The sequence below is a fragment of the Silene latifolia genome, chromosome 2, assembly GCF_048544455.1.
Source record: "Silene latifolia isolate original U9 population chromosome 2, ASM4854445v1, whole genome shotgun sequence".
NCBI lineage: Eukaryota > Viridiplantae > Streptophyta > Magnoliopsida > Caryophyllales > Caryophyllaceae > Silene > Silene latifolia.
The window spans coordinates 7,742,886-7,756,047 of record NC_133527.1 but is presented as its reverse complement, the minus strand read 5'-3'; positions in this window follow the sequence as shown (position 1 = coordinate 7,756,047).

Here is a 13,162-nt window from a genome sequence, read left to right as displayed (position 1 = left end):
TCAACTTTACTCAAATCTTAATATGAATAAATCGGGTTCTGCTTACTCTTTGCGTTATCTTGAGTGCAATTCTGTTTATGATGATACCGAGGATGACCAAAACCCAGACTTGACCGAAATACCTCCCTACGTAGCCAAAGAAATACTACAAGAAGGGGAAGGGGAAGGGGGACTGTAATCGAGGACACCGAACCCATCAACGTGGGAACCGAACTAGAACCCAAAGAACTTAGGATAGGGACTACCTTGAGCTCTACCGAACGGGCCGACTTCATAGACCTCCTAAATGAATTCAAAGACGTTTTCGCTTGGTCCTACAAAGACATGCCAGGGATCGACAGGGATATCGCCGAACATAGGATTCCGATTAAGCCAGGTTTCAAACCTGTGAAACAGAAGCTTCGACGAATGAGAACAGAGTGGGCTCTAAAGATTAAGGAAGAAGTTGACAAACAATTCAAAGCCGGGTTCATCAAAGTTTCCGAGTATTCGATTTGGGTAGCCAACATAGTACCCGTACCCAAAAAGGATGGGAGAATCCGAGTTTGTGTTGACTTTAGGGATTTGAACAAAGCAAGCCCAAAGGACGACTTCCCTCTACCTCACATTGACATATTGGTGGACAATACTGCAGACCACGCATTACTATCCTTCATGGATGGATATGCGGGTTATAACCAAATCAAAATGGCCATGGAAGACATGCATAAGACCGCGTTCGTCACCCAATGGGGAACCTATTGCTATACAGTAATGCCGTTCGGATTGATCAACGCACCGCGACTACACTCCTACACGACATGATGCATAAAGAAGTCGAGGTATATGTGGATGACATGATCGTCAAATCCAAGGAAAGAGAGGGACATATTGCGAACCTTCGCAAGTTCTTCGCAAGGCTACGGAAGTACAACATGAGACTCAACCCTCAAAAATGCACATTCGGGGTAACATCTGGCAAACTCCTAGGATACGTCGTTAGCCAACGAGGCATAGAAATAGATCCTTCCAAAATCAAAGCTCTGATCGAAATGCCACAACCTCAAACAGAAAAAGAAGTCAGAGGATTCCTGGGAAAAGTGCAATACATAAGTCGATTCATATCGAAACTTACGATGATTTGCGAGCCTATCTTCAAGAAGCTCAAGAAAACAGACCACACCATGTGGGACGACGATTGTCAAAAGGCATTCGACAGAATCAAGGAGATATTGGCTAAACCACCAGTGCTCATGCCACCACAACGAGATCAACCTCTTGGTTTATATCTCACAGTAACTGAAACTGCCATGGGTGCTATGCTAGCTCAAACTGTAGGAAGTGAAGAAAGAGCTATTTACTATCTAAGTAAGAAGTTCTTGGAATACGAGTGCAAATATTCACAACTCGAAAAGACATGCCTCGCTCTTGTGTGGGCAACAAAGAAGCTACGTCATTACATGCTTAGCTACTCTGTCAAGATATTCTCCAAAATGGATCCAGTCAAATACCTCTTCGAGAAACCCGTTCTCAACGGACGTCTGGCGAGATGGACCATGATGCTCTCCGAATTTGACCTCAAATACGTGCCACTGAAAGTAATAAAGGGTCGCGCCGTCGCCGAATTCTTCGCAGAAAATCCCATCAACGACGCACAAACCATAGATACTTGGTCATTTCCCGACGAGGATATACTTCAAACCGATGTAGACTCTTGGGATCTATACTTTGATGGAGCATCAAACCTAAGAGGATTTGGGATAGGAGTGTTGCTCATTTCTCCCGAAGGTGAGCATACACCGATTGCTGTCAAACTCGACTTCGAGGTGACAAACAACGCTGCAGAATATGAAGCTTGTCTCATTGGACTACAAGCGGCAGTAAGCTTAGGCATCAAAAACCTACGAGTGCATGGGGATTCATCACTGATCATCAACCAAGTTACGGGATCCTGGAAAATCCGAAGTGAAAGCCTTGCACCCTATCAGGCCAGGATAGACCAAGTGGCTCAATTCTTTGATCATGTAACCTACTTACACCTACCTCGAGAAGAAAATCAATTTGCAGACGCTCTTGCGAAACTTGCATCTTTGATAAATATGCCAGACTACATGATGGAAATGCCTTTGTGTATTGAACGACGGTCGGAGCCGGCGTATGTCCATCAGATTACCGATGAAGAAGAAATCGCACAAGAACCCTGGTTCCAAGCAATCCTAAACTTCAAGCTTAACGGTACCTATCCGCCAGAAATGGACAAAAGGGGACAACGAGCTATACGCCTACTGACTTCCCAATACATCCTAATGCAAGGAGAATTGTACAAAAGAACACCTCTTGGTGTAGTCCTACGTTGCCTTGATCATTCACAGGCACGAAAGGTGATGGAAGAAGTCCACGATGGAGAATGCGGTCCTCACATGAGCGGACCTATGATGGCAAAGAAAATCACACGTCTAGGGTACTATTGGACCACAATGGAATCCGATTGCATCAAATATGTAAGGCATTGCCACAACTGTCAAATCTTCGGGAACGTACAACATGTCCCTCCTTCGTTGCTCTATACAATGACATCTCCTTGGCCATTCTCCGCATGGGGAATTGACATAATTGGGAAAATAACCCCAGCCGGAACAGGAGGTCACTGTTTCATCCTAGTAGCAATTGACTACTTCACCAAGTGGGTAGAAGCGGCTTCCTACACCGCTCTTACGGCCAAAAACGTGGCCAAATTCATACAGAACAACATCATCTGCCGATATGGTTGCCCACATGAGATCATTAGCGATAATGGGTCCCACTTCCAAGCCGAAACCGAACAATTGCTAGCCAAGTACAAGATCAAGCATCACCATTCCTCGCCCTATAGACCACAGACTAACGGCGCGGTAGAAGCGGCTAACAAGAATGTCGTCACAATCCTCAAGAAAATGACTGACAATTATAGAGATTGGCCAAGCAAAATACCCTTCGCTTTGTGGGGGTATCGTACATCAGTTAGGACGCCCACTGGGGCTACTCCTTTCTATTTGACCTACGGCATGGAAGCCGTACAACCAGTTGAGCTAGAAATACCATCCTTGCGTATTCTGCTAGAAAGTCAAATCCCGGAAGCCGATTGGAAAAGGGATAGATATGAAGAACTCATCCTCCTGGATGAACGTAGGCTACGTGCCTTACATAATGTCCAAACATATCAAGCACGTATCAAACGAGCTTTCAACAAAAGAGTTAGGCCAAGAAACATCAAAGAAGGAGACTTAGTACTCAAATCGGTTAGAGCTCTTTTACCTGTCGACCCGAGGGGGAAATTCAAACCTAATTGGGCCGGACCATATCTAGTCAAATCCATACTCCCAGGGGGTGCAGTTAGAATCACAGACCTGGATGGAAATGAGTTCTCAAACCCCACAAATCTCGACCAACTGAAACGATACTATGCCTAGGATAGAACAGAAATGCGCCTCGCGTAAACCCACGTGTCGCTCTCGTGGCACTAAATAAACGGCCCCTGGCCTATTTGAATGTCACTATGCTCTTGCATCATGGCAAACTTGTCATCCTCATATCATCAAACAAACTGAATTCGCACCTCCAGAGTAAGTAAAGCTCATGCTTGTTTTCTATGTTCATTACAAGCTCTTGCTTCGAACAATTATTCTTTTACATATACTCGAACTACGCGCAAGGGTTTGATTTCGCTTTCTTTAAGTGAATACGTAGGCAATCCTTCACGGGATTCAACCCACAACTATATTTAAAATGTAAATAGAAGGACATTTGCATTGCATTTGAAATTCGACAAGGATAATTAAAGAAAATGCCAACGGTTTCATAACCATTCAACTTTTTTTATTTATTCATCCATTTCCTAATAATAATAGTACGACAAATAATAAAAATAGATAGGCTAGGATTCTAAAAATCCCTCCTTTTTATTACAACAATAATAATAATAATCATATAATAATAACTAAGACTCGGGCTATTCCTCCATCTTTCCCTTGCCCTTGTCGTTCTTGTCATATTTCTTGTCACGACCTCGAGCCGGGCGCTCTTGCACCACTTCAGACCTAATCACCAACGGTCTTTCTCGAGGCCTGACTCTCCCATTCTTGTCAACCACCATCTCTGCGACAGGAGTAGTCTTTGATTTCTTCGAAGGATGAATGACTTGAAACCCGGCTTCTTCTTCTCCTTGATCGGATGCTTCTCTTTCTCTTTCTCTCCCTCGCGCACCTTGTAATCAACGGGCTCGCGCTTCCTCGATCTTTCGCGCTCTTCCGAAGTTGCGGCCTTTCTCCACCTCAGATAAGAGTCTGACACCCACAAAGCATTGGCGGAGAAGCTCAGAAACCACATATTTCTTTGGGCCCATTTCATAGCCCACTCTCTTCGGCTCTCAGTAGTCAACGCCATAGCAGTCTGCGGGACGGTGTCAAGCCTAGGGATCATCTGCTTCAACCCAACTTGCCTCATCAACCTCTCAGGAAAGATGCACACCATAAACTCCAATCCAGGGATGCGCACGGACCTAGTGGGATCTAAAGAAGACACCCAAAGTGACGGACTTGAGGTGCCACCACGGTACAACCCACCCGATCAAAGGGCCGTCATCAGTCTTGACTTGTTCTTCCAATAGTCGCAGACCGGGTGAAGTCCACCATGTACCGGCCGTGTCCTCATCGAAATCATACGGGCATGATAGGAAAGTGCATGAACCGGGGGCTCGAGCAATCGGAGCCGTTCCATGAGCCAAACCTACCAAGACAGGTATTAGACACCAAAAAAAAAAAAAAAAAAAAAAAAAAAAAAAAAAGAGAAAAAAAAAGAGACAAAAAAAAAAGAGACGAAAGAAAAAAGAAAAAAAAAAAAAAAAAAAAAAAAAAAAAAAAAAAAAAAAAAAGTGTCTTTTACCCGTAGGATGACGGGACTCCCAAAAATGGAAGATCGCGATTGGATTTCCTATTATCCAAGCCCAAGATAATCTCCCTAAGCATGACAAGTGGGCTCCCGCGACTCCATCCGCTCAATAAGGCCCAATAGACGGGGATCACCTCGCAGTTCTTCGTCAACATGTCCCTGAAAGACATATACATGAAGCAAACAGAAGCCAAACGCTCTCCTTCTAGCAACATAGGAGACAGTAGGGTCGGCCCTGTTGATGAATCGATCTATGAAATCCAACATCCGCACGCCTTTCGAAGTAACAAGGCGATCCACCTCGAGTCTAGTAAGTCCAAGCAAATCCCTAAATTTGCTCTTATACCCTTGAGCAGTAGAAGGGATGGCGGGTAGATGTTCGGGGTCCCACCCGCCAATAGCGACAATTTCCTCCGGAAAAGGACAAATATCACCTCCTGGGAACGCAAAAACATGATAATTTGGATCCCAATAATCAAGGCAAGCATCCAAGAACGGCTTTACAACTTTAATGAGTTTCAAGCTCAACAAAGACCCGAGGTTATAAGCACCCATATCATGTTTCTCAATGTTTGAGAATTCATTGGTCCATTCCTTCAAGCGGATCTCCAAAGTATTCATGATGATGATTCTCTCTTGAAAATTTGTTTTGAGAATTTTAGGTAAGGCGACGAAGAAGAGACGGAAGAATTATATAATTTAAAGCTTCGGCGACGCTTCTATTTATAATTCTGTTGTCTCCAAAATCCGTCGAACCGACTGCAGGAACAGCGCAAAGACTGCCTGCGCCTCTTCAAAGGGACGCAGCTCATGCTGCGCCTCTTCCCCAGCCTCGATTTCTGTGATTTCCGTGTTTGGATCTTTCCTAATCCTATATCGAATAATTTCCTATTCCTACGGGGTTTTATTTTGGTAAATCCGAGATAATTACCATGCCTCAGGTTTCCTAAATTCGCGGGCGCGCATTTCGAGGCGACATCGACATTTTCCGCCATTTTTTCTCACACTTTTACATCTAGTTATCATTTTAATTCTTTTTTATTTCAAACATTTCCTTAATTATTTCATTTCTTAATTTCTATTTTCTAACTTATAGGTTTCTTTTTTTTCTTTTTTTAGGGGGTAGCCCTCCCTACCGTCCGGTCATTTCCGGCAAAATTTTTGCATTTTCTGCGTCCTTTCGAGTCTCATTTTGCACGTTTTGCACTAATTAAAGGCCTTATGTGTATATAAAATGTATGTGCTGCGTGATTTTTCTACGTAAATTCCGGCAGCATGACGGCGTAAACCGTTGTCTACCAAAACCTGTTCAAGAACTAACCTGCAGGTACAAACAAACAACCCAGCAGCAAAGGCACGCAGGCCGTCATATATACAACAAAAAGCAAATATACAGGCAAACTGGGGGCTTGTGCCCCGAACAAGGTACAAATGTACAAGCAACTGGGGGCTTCGCCCCAAACAAATCCAGATCCAAGTAAACTGGGGGCTTGCGCCCCAAAACCAAGTCCAACAATGTTCAAAATCAGATGTACAAGTCTACAAAACTACACAAGCTACTGCTGGGCGCCCTCCAGCTCGGCAACCCTCGCCATAAGAGCAGCGATCTCGGCATCCCGAAACTCGAGCTCCCTCGACAGGCGAGCCGTCTCCTCCCGAGCCTGGGCCAACTCTCGTCCCGACTCGCGGTCACCCTGCAAACAAGCAATGAATTGGCTCATGTCAATCAACTCAATTGGAAAACCAAAAATTGTTAAAAAAAAGAAAAGATCGAAAAATGGGTATAAAGGTTCATACCTGACGACCACGACCGCCGACGAGTGCCTCAATGGCCGTAGCTCGTAGCCGGTTGGCCACCCTCCATAGTGCCACGAACCGAGATGGCGCAACCTGCATTTCAAAAGGAAATTCTCAGCAAATTAAACAAATTCAGTCAAATGTGTTCTTACACGAAAACTATGCAATGGGAACTCACCCTCCGAATCAGATGCTGCCAGTCATCTAGGCCAGCATCTGTCACAGCCACGTCAAAGTCACGTAGCTCGGAGATCGTCGTCCTCCCAGTAGCGTCAGTGTACTCGAGGGTCTCGGGGTACTCTGGGGGCTCGATGCCCGCCGCCTCAACCTCCTGCAAAGACAAAACGACTCTCGTTAATCGATGATCCTTCGTCGTAATTTTCAAAATCAAACCAACAAGGAAACAAAGGATACTCACCACTACCGGCCAATAGGCCAACCTCCCGTAAAGGAACGCCGAGTAATCCTCCTCAGGGAGAAGAAGGTCGTCGCCACCGACACCGGCCAAGTCCGCCTCCCTCTCAGCCTCGGAAGGCTCCCTGAACATCGTCCTAGGAGGATCGACGGGAACCGTCAACGCGCCCCGAAAGCACTGACGAGCTAACCGCTCGCCCAGATACCATACAGGACCCATCGACGTCCACAATAGCAGCCGACTCGAGCTCCTAGGACGAAGGATCTCAGCAACAAAAGGAGGCGCTCTAGCGTACTCCGCCCAAGGTCTGGGCACCCACTGCGACAATATGAAGGCAAAGGTCATTCCTATGATCAGGTTAAAGCAAAAATATGAATGAATACAAATGGGATACTCACGCTGCTCAGCTGAAGGGCGTTCACATCCCGCCGGTAGACGTTGTGAGAAGAACGCTTGCTCTTCGTCCGGCACATGACCCAATCCCTCACCACGGGATAGGCCCTCTCCAACGGCTCCGTCCTCTTGGGCGCAAGGCCCGGAAAGTAGGAGTACACCCACGCCTGTAAAACAGAATAGTCAATGACGATCTTTTGATCTTTGATGAAATGAAGGAATTTACGTTGATCAAAAGGAAGGTTCATACCTCCAACAGCAGCCCAGGTCCGACAGCGCCAGGAGAAGTCCCCTTCTCCATCAACTCCGGACGAACCATGGCCCTCATAAAGCGGATGAGGACCGCAAAACCAGAAAGATGACCGGCCCCAACGCCCTAGGGAACTCAAGTCAGAAAGAAAGGGAAGAAGCTTCGTCGACAGCCTCTCACCCTTGTCTCCGAGGTAGATCGAAGACAAGAACCACCAAAGCCACAGACGAGCCCTCTGCTCGGCTGTACAAGGAGGAGGAGCCGTCTCCCTCCCATCAATCGTCACCAGCTCTGGGGTCTTCCCCGCAAAGTAATCTCGAACATAGGTACTGGGTACCAAACCCGGCACCGCAACAGCCTTCGGCGACAGGTTCCAGCCGATCAACCTCCTCGCCTCGGCCGAATCCGCCCTCATGCCAGTCTCCGGCCACGTCATCTCCTCAGTCCCGCACGGCAGACCAGAAATCATGCCGTAATCCTCCAAGGTGACCCCCACCTCACCGAAAGGCAGGTGAAAAGTGGAAGTCGTGTCCCAGAATCGATCCAAGAAAGCACGGACCAGGCTAAGGTTGGCCCGCAACTTCCTCTTCACGATATCCCTCCAGACCTGAACCAGAGGACCAAACGCTCCACGCTCGATCATGGCCCTCTCCTCCTCCGACAGCCGCTCGTAATGCTCCATCGCTGTCGTATACCCCGAGAACGACCGGATGTTCCCGGCCTCCTATTATGATTTTGAAACAAAGCTATCTTTAGTTTTGAATTAAATTTGAAAGAGATTTGAACAAAATAGAAAAGGATGGGTAATGAGTTAGGGAATTCCTATTTACCAAGCTCTTCACCGTCCTGTAGGACAAGTGACCCTCTGCAGCCCACACAAGGTGCCTACTCTCCCGTGTCTCGGCCACGCAGAGCACCTCTCAGCTGGCGACCCCCTCGTCCGAGGTGGGCCCGTCTCGGAATCTCCTCCTCGTCAACAGCCTCCTCCTCGGGGACCTCCTCTGCAGCAGCCATCACCGCAGCGGTGAAGGCCTGCTCCAAAGCCTCCTCAACAACAGCGGCATCTATATCCATGGGATCTTTCCCGGAAGTAGAAGCATCGTCACCTACAACGATTAAAGCAAATCCAGGCCGCATCACATGATGACAAGCCTTGGTTAAGTAGTATTTCGAGCCTTCAAAGCCCGGAAATCGCCCCTTTCTGGCCATCCTTGGCCATATTCCCACCAAATCAATCACTCATGTGATGGATAGAGTCAAGTCAAGTCCGAGTCAAAGCCTAATTCCGAGTTCGGGTCGAAAATTCGGCAGCATTTCGCTATAACGGCGATTATGCCCTAAAAAAGTGTCCTGCAAAAGTTGTCACAAACCAAACTTCCGAGATGGTAGGAAGTTTACCCATCATCCAAGGGTCCCTAATACCAAATTTCATCACAAATGGGCAATCCTAAGGCCATTTTCGAAGCAATTTATGATCTAGCTGTGAAACCGTCTCAAAATTCGCTCAAGGGCTCAAAACTTGATGAAAATTCGAAGTAAATACATGGTTATGTTCCTAACATTGCCTATTACTCATTTCTAGTGTCAATTTGGCAAGACAAATCCATTTGGGGAAGAAGCCCCAAATTTTCGATCAAAAGGGTCGGAAACCCTAATGTTTGCGGCTCAAAATTCGACCAATATGAATGATCAATGCAAGATTAAAGCACATACCTCGATTAGTCATATTCCAAGCAAGCTTTTGAATCCAACCTCGACGAAAATGGTGAAGATTTGAGAGAGAAATTGAAGAAATTGTGTTTCGAAATAATGAAATAAACCTTCTGACTTTCGCGTTTTTACGCAGAAATTGCCAAATTGGGGAACAGACGCAGCAGGTGCTGCGCCTCTTCCAAGAGACGCAGCACTTGCTGCGCCTCTTCCTTTGTTTCCCTCCTGGTGGATTTTCAAAAATCCGTTATGAGTTCGTTATTCGTGGGCCCATCTTTGGTGCGCCTCTTCTTCGATAACATTTTATCATTTTGGTCCGTTTCGACGATTTCCTTTCGTTCCGGCCCACATTTTATCCAAGTGCGACAGTATTTTGCAGTATTGTCCAAGTTCATTTTATCCCGTACAGCAGTATTTCGCAGTATTGCTCAACCATTTTATCTGGCGCAGTAGTATTTTGCAGTACTGCTCACTCAAGACTTTCTTTTATGACGATCAAGATGCTCCTAGTCGTCAATATATTACCCAACAAGAGTTTGTTTGAGACCGACGCAAGCAGATTCAGCCCCAAGTTCAACAAGAGTTTGTTTGAGACCGACGCAAGCAGATTCACCCAGCAGTTTCTACCGACGTCCTGCTGCTTCCAATATTTCTTGTTTCCCCGCCGAGTTCGACAGGGTGTCGTTCTCCAAGAAGTTCCTATACCTAAACCCTGGTTGCCCTTAGGTCGAAACTTATATTTGGCCTCCTTCCCGTCGATGCTTCCTTTAGGGTCCTATACCCTAGCAAAAATCTTTATGTAACTTTTAGGTCTTACCCTTAGCTCCTACGCTTACCCTTAGCTCCTACGCTTACCCTTAGCTCCTACGCTTAACCTTAGCTCCTACGCACCTCCGGAAGCATCTCGAGAAAGAAGTCTCAGGTATGGTCTCTTCTTATGGCTGGCGAGCCTCCTTACGTAGTCTAATGGACTTTAAACGACCCTCCCCGATAGTCGACAGACTCTAAAATGTTCCCGACGATAGGTCCTTGGTTCAAACCCCTTGAGCCGCCTCGCGTCGCCATAGTCGTCAGGTTGTAATCTTCGATTGACCTGATGGCTATACTTTGACTTTCGCCTTGTCCAAGCCTCAGTCAAAGTGGGGGCTCTGTAGACACCTCGTTTCTGCACCTCCCGCAAACCACCCGGTGATGATTGGGCCGCATGTTTGATTCGCGGAACGATTAGTGACAGTTCGTAAGTTTATCGTCAAGTGATTGCTCAAATATAAAAGTTAACCTCTTAGTTGTCATCTACGTGCCGATACGGTCGTTTTGGCAGTAATTAGAGTACATTCGGAGTCCGGGTCAAAAACCGTCTCCATTTTCTGATAACTGTTAAATCCCGAGTCAGAATGTTCTGGAATGTTCCGGATATTTCTATTCCATATTTATCAAATTTTATCTTTTGGCAAACAATATCCCGTAATATTCAAAAGATAATCAAATTAAATCCGTCCTACCATAACTAAAACGCGGAAATCTTTCTTAAACAGGAGGAAACCTCCTGGGAACAGACGCAGCAGGTGCTGCGCCTCTTCCAAGAGACGCAGTGGCCGCTGCGCCTCTTCCCAGGCCCTTCTTTGCATGATTTACGTATCTTTTTTATATCTTTCCGAGATTCACTTCCAAAGAGTCTCCGAAACCCTATTCCTTCACGTGATTAGTATAAATAGGAGCTTTCGTTCCTCATATTTCTCACGCGAGTGTCCGCCCTTCTCTTCTCCCTTTGCATTCTAGACTTCGTTCTTACTAATTGGCGCCTACGTGCTTGGACTTCCGACCACGTAAGCTCGGATCTTTCCGGGTACCAGCCTCTCCGTTGCATGACCGACCAATTTGGCCACTACACTCAATCAATCTAATTAATCAATCTTGTTAAATCGTTTTCCTCTTACGAGGGCACTCTTTCCTTGCATTCGCGTCGAGCATCACTAATCGATATTCTTAGTTCTTCTCGTTCCGTCAACATGTAAGTCTGAGGGTGTATAATCCTCTTTTATTTATTGTATTTATTTCTTGTAATCATCGTTGTAAGGTTTATGTCGAAAATACCATTTAAAACCGATTTCTAAAACCGTCTTTTAAAACCTGTTTTTGCTGATTTCCAGTAGACAGACGTCGAGAAAAGACGCAGCAACGCTGCGCCTCTTGAAGGAGCGCAGACACTTGCGCCTCTTCGTGAGGCCGCGCATTCTCGCTTCTTTTCTTCTCCTTCGTCCTCTGTAATTCGTCTTTCGTTTTTATTTGCTTTCAATTGCTTTCCGTTGATTCGTTCACATTAACATATAATTCATGTATGCAATTAGTCATTCATCATTAATACGTTTTATTCATTGTCATTCCAACTTAAATCCTAGATAATCAATATCTACGGGTTTTCGTCATTAATATTCAAACCCGGGTTTTAGAAGTTCAATTCGTTCATATTGAGTTTCTGGAATTCGTTGTTGATAAATTTGCATCTGTGTATTCATTGATTCATCACTAATTCGTCATCAATCCATCATGCTTAGTTTAGTTAGTTAATTAGTTTGTTAGTTTGTTCATTCATTAACATCGACCCTTCACATAATCAATCCGTTTATTTCCGTCTCATCCATGTTTTACTGTTTTATGACCTCAATCATATGTAAATAATTCGTTAATCACTTTCATCCGAGTCTAATATCGTAATCAATCCATTAAATTCACCAATTGACATTAACAATTGCGATTCGCTTCACGGCCCGAGAATTCGTCCTTGGAACAGACGCAAAGATTCTGCTGCGCCTCTTCCAAAGGGCGCGATGTCTCTCTTGCGCTGTTCGGGACGACTTCACTCGTCCCTCGAACTCCTTTTCTGCCTTGACCTAGTTTAATTAGTTTACGTATTTATCAACTAATATCTGTATTATCACCTTCTGTTCTGTTCGTAATTTATTCTTTTATTTCTTTTTATCAAATCATCCGTTTTAGAGGTATTTTCGACATAAATCGCCTATTCCATTGTAATTAATGTAATTTTCTTTATAGTAATTCATAGTTATTGTATTTTGTATCATTTGTATGTTTTCACATGTAATTGAACCTTAAATCCCAACTTCGACCCAATTGTATGTTAATTAATTGTCAACCGACTTAGTTAAATCTCACATGTTAGGATTAAAACTTGGATGTTGCATTGCATGCATATAGCCGACGATATATCAAGTACGAACAACTTCCCTAATCATTAGTAGAGGCCGCTATCGAGGCGGGCGGGATTAGGTGTTCGATCAAAAGAGCTTCCTAATACGTACCCTCACCCCTTACTCCAGATCTCCGTGAGCACCCGTGTTCATTGGCATCCACGAGAGTCATTCTAGACATAGAATGCTAAGGGTAACGATTGCTTAGTGTTCATGTCACTACTTTGTGTCTTGACATGACACGAGGTATTCGAACGGTTCCAATTTCCCATAAAAATTGGTGGCGACTCCATACAAATGCAAACGCTTGTTTTCGAGCCCCTTCACACCAAGCGCCCCCGTGGGCGGCCCGCTGTCCACACCTGTCCTGAGAATTTTGCTTGCCAGGCTTCTTCCACCTTTATGATTTCCGCAGTAGCCATTATGTATGTCTTCTATAACCTGGCTGGCTTCATTTGGTTCCAGGCAACGTAAGTAAGGTCC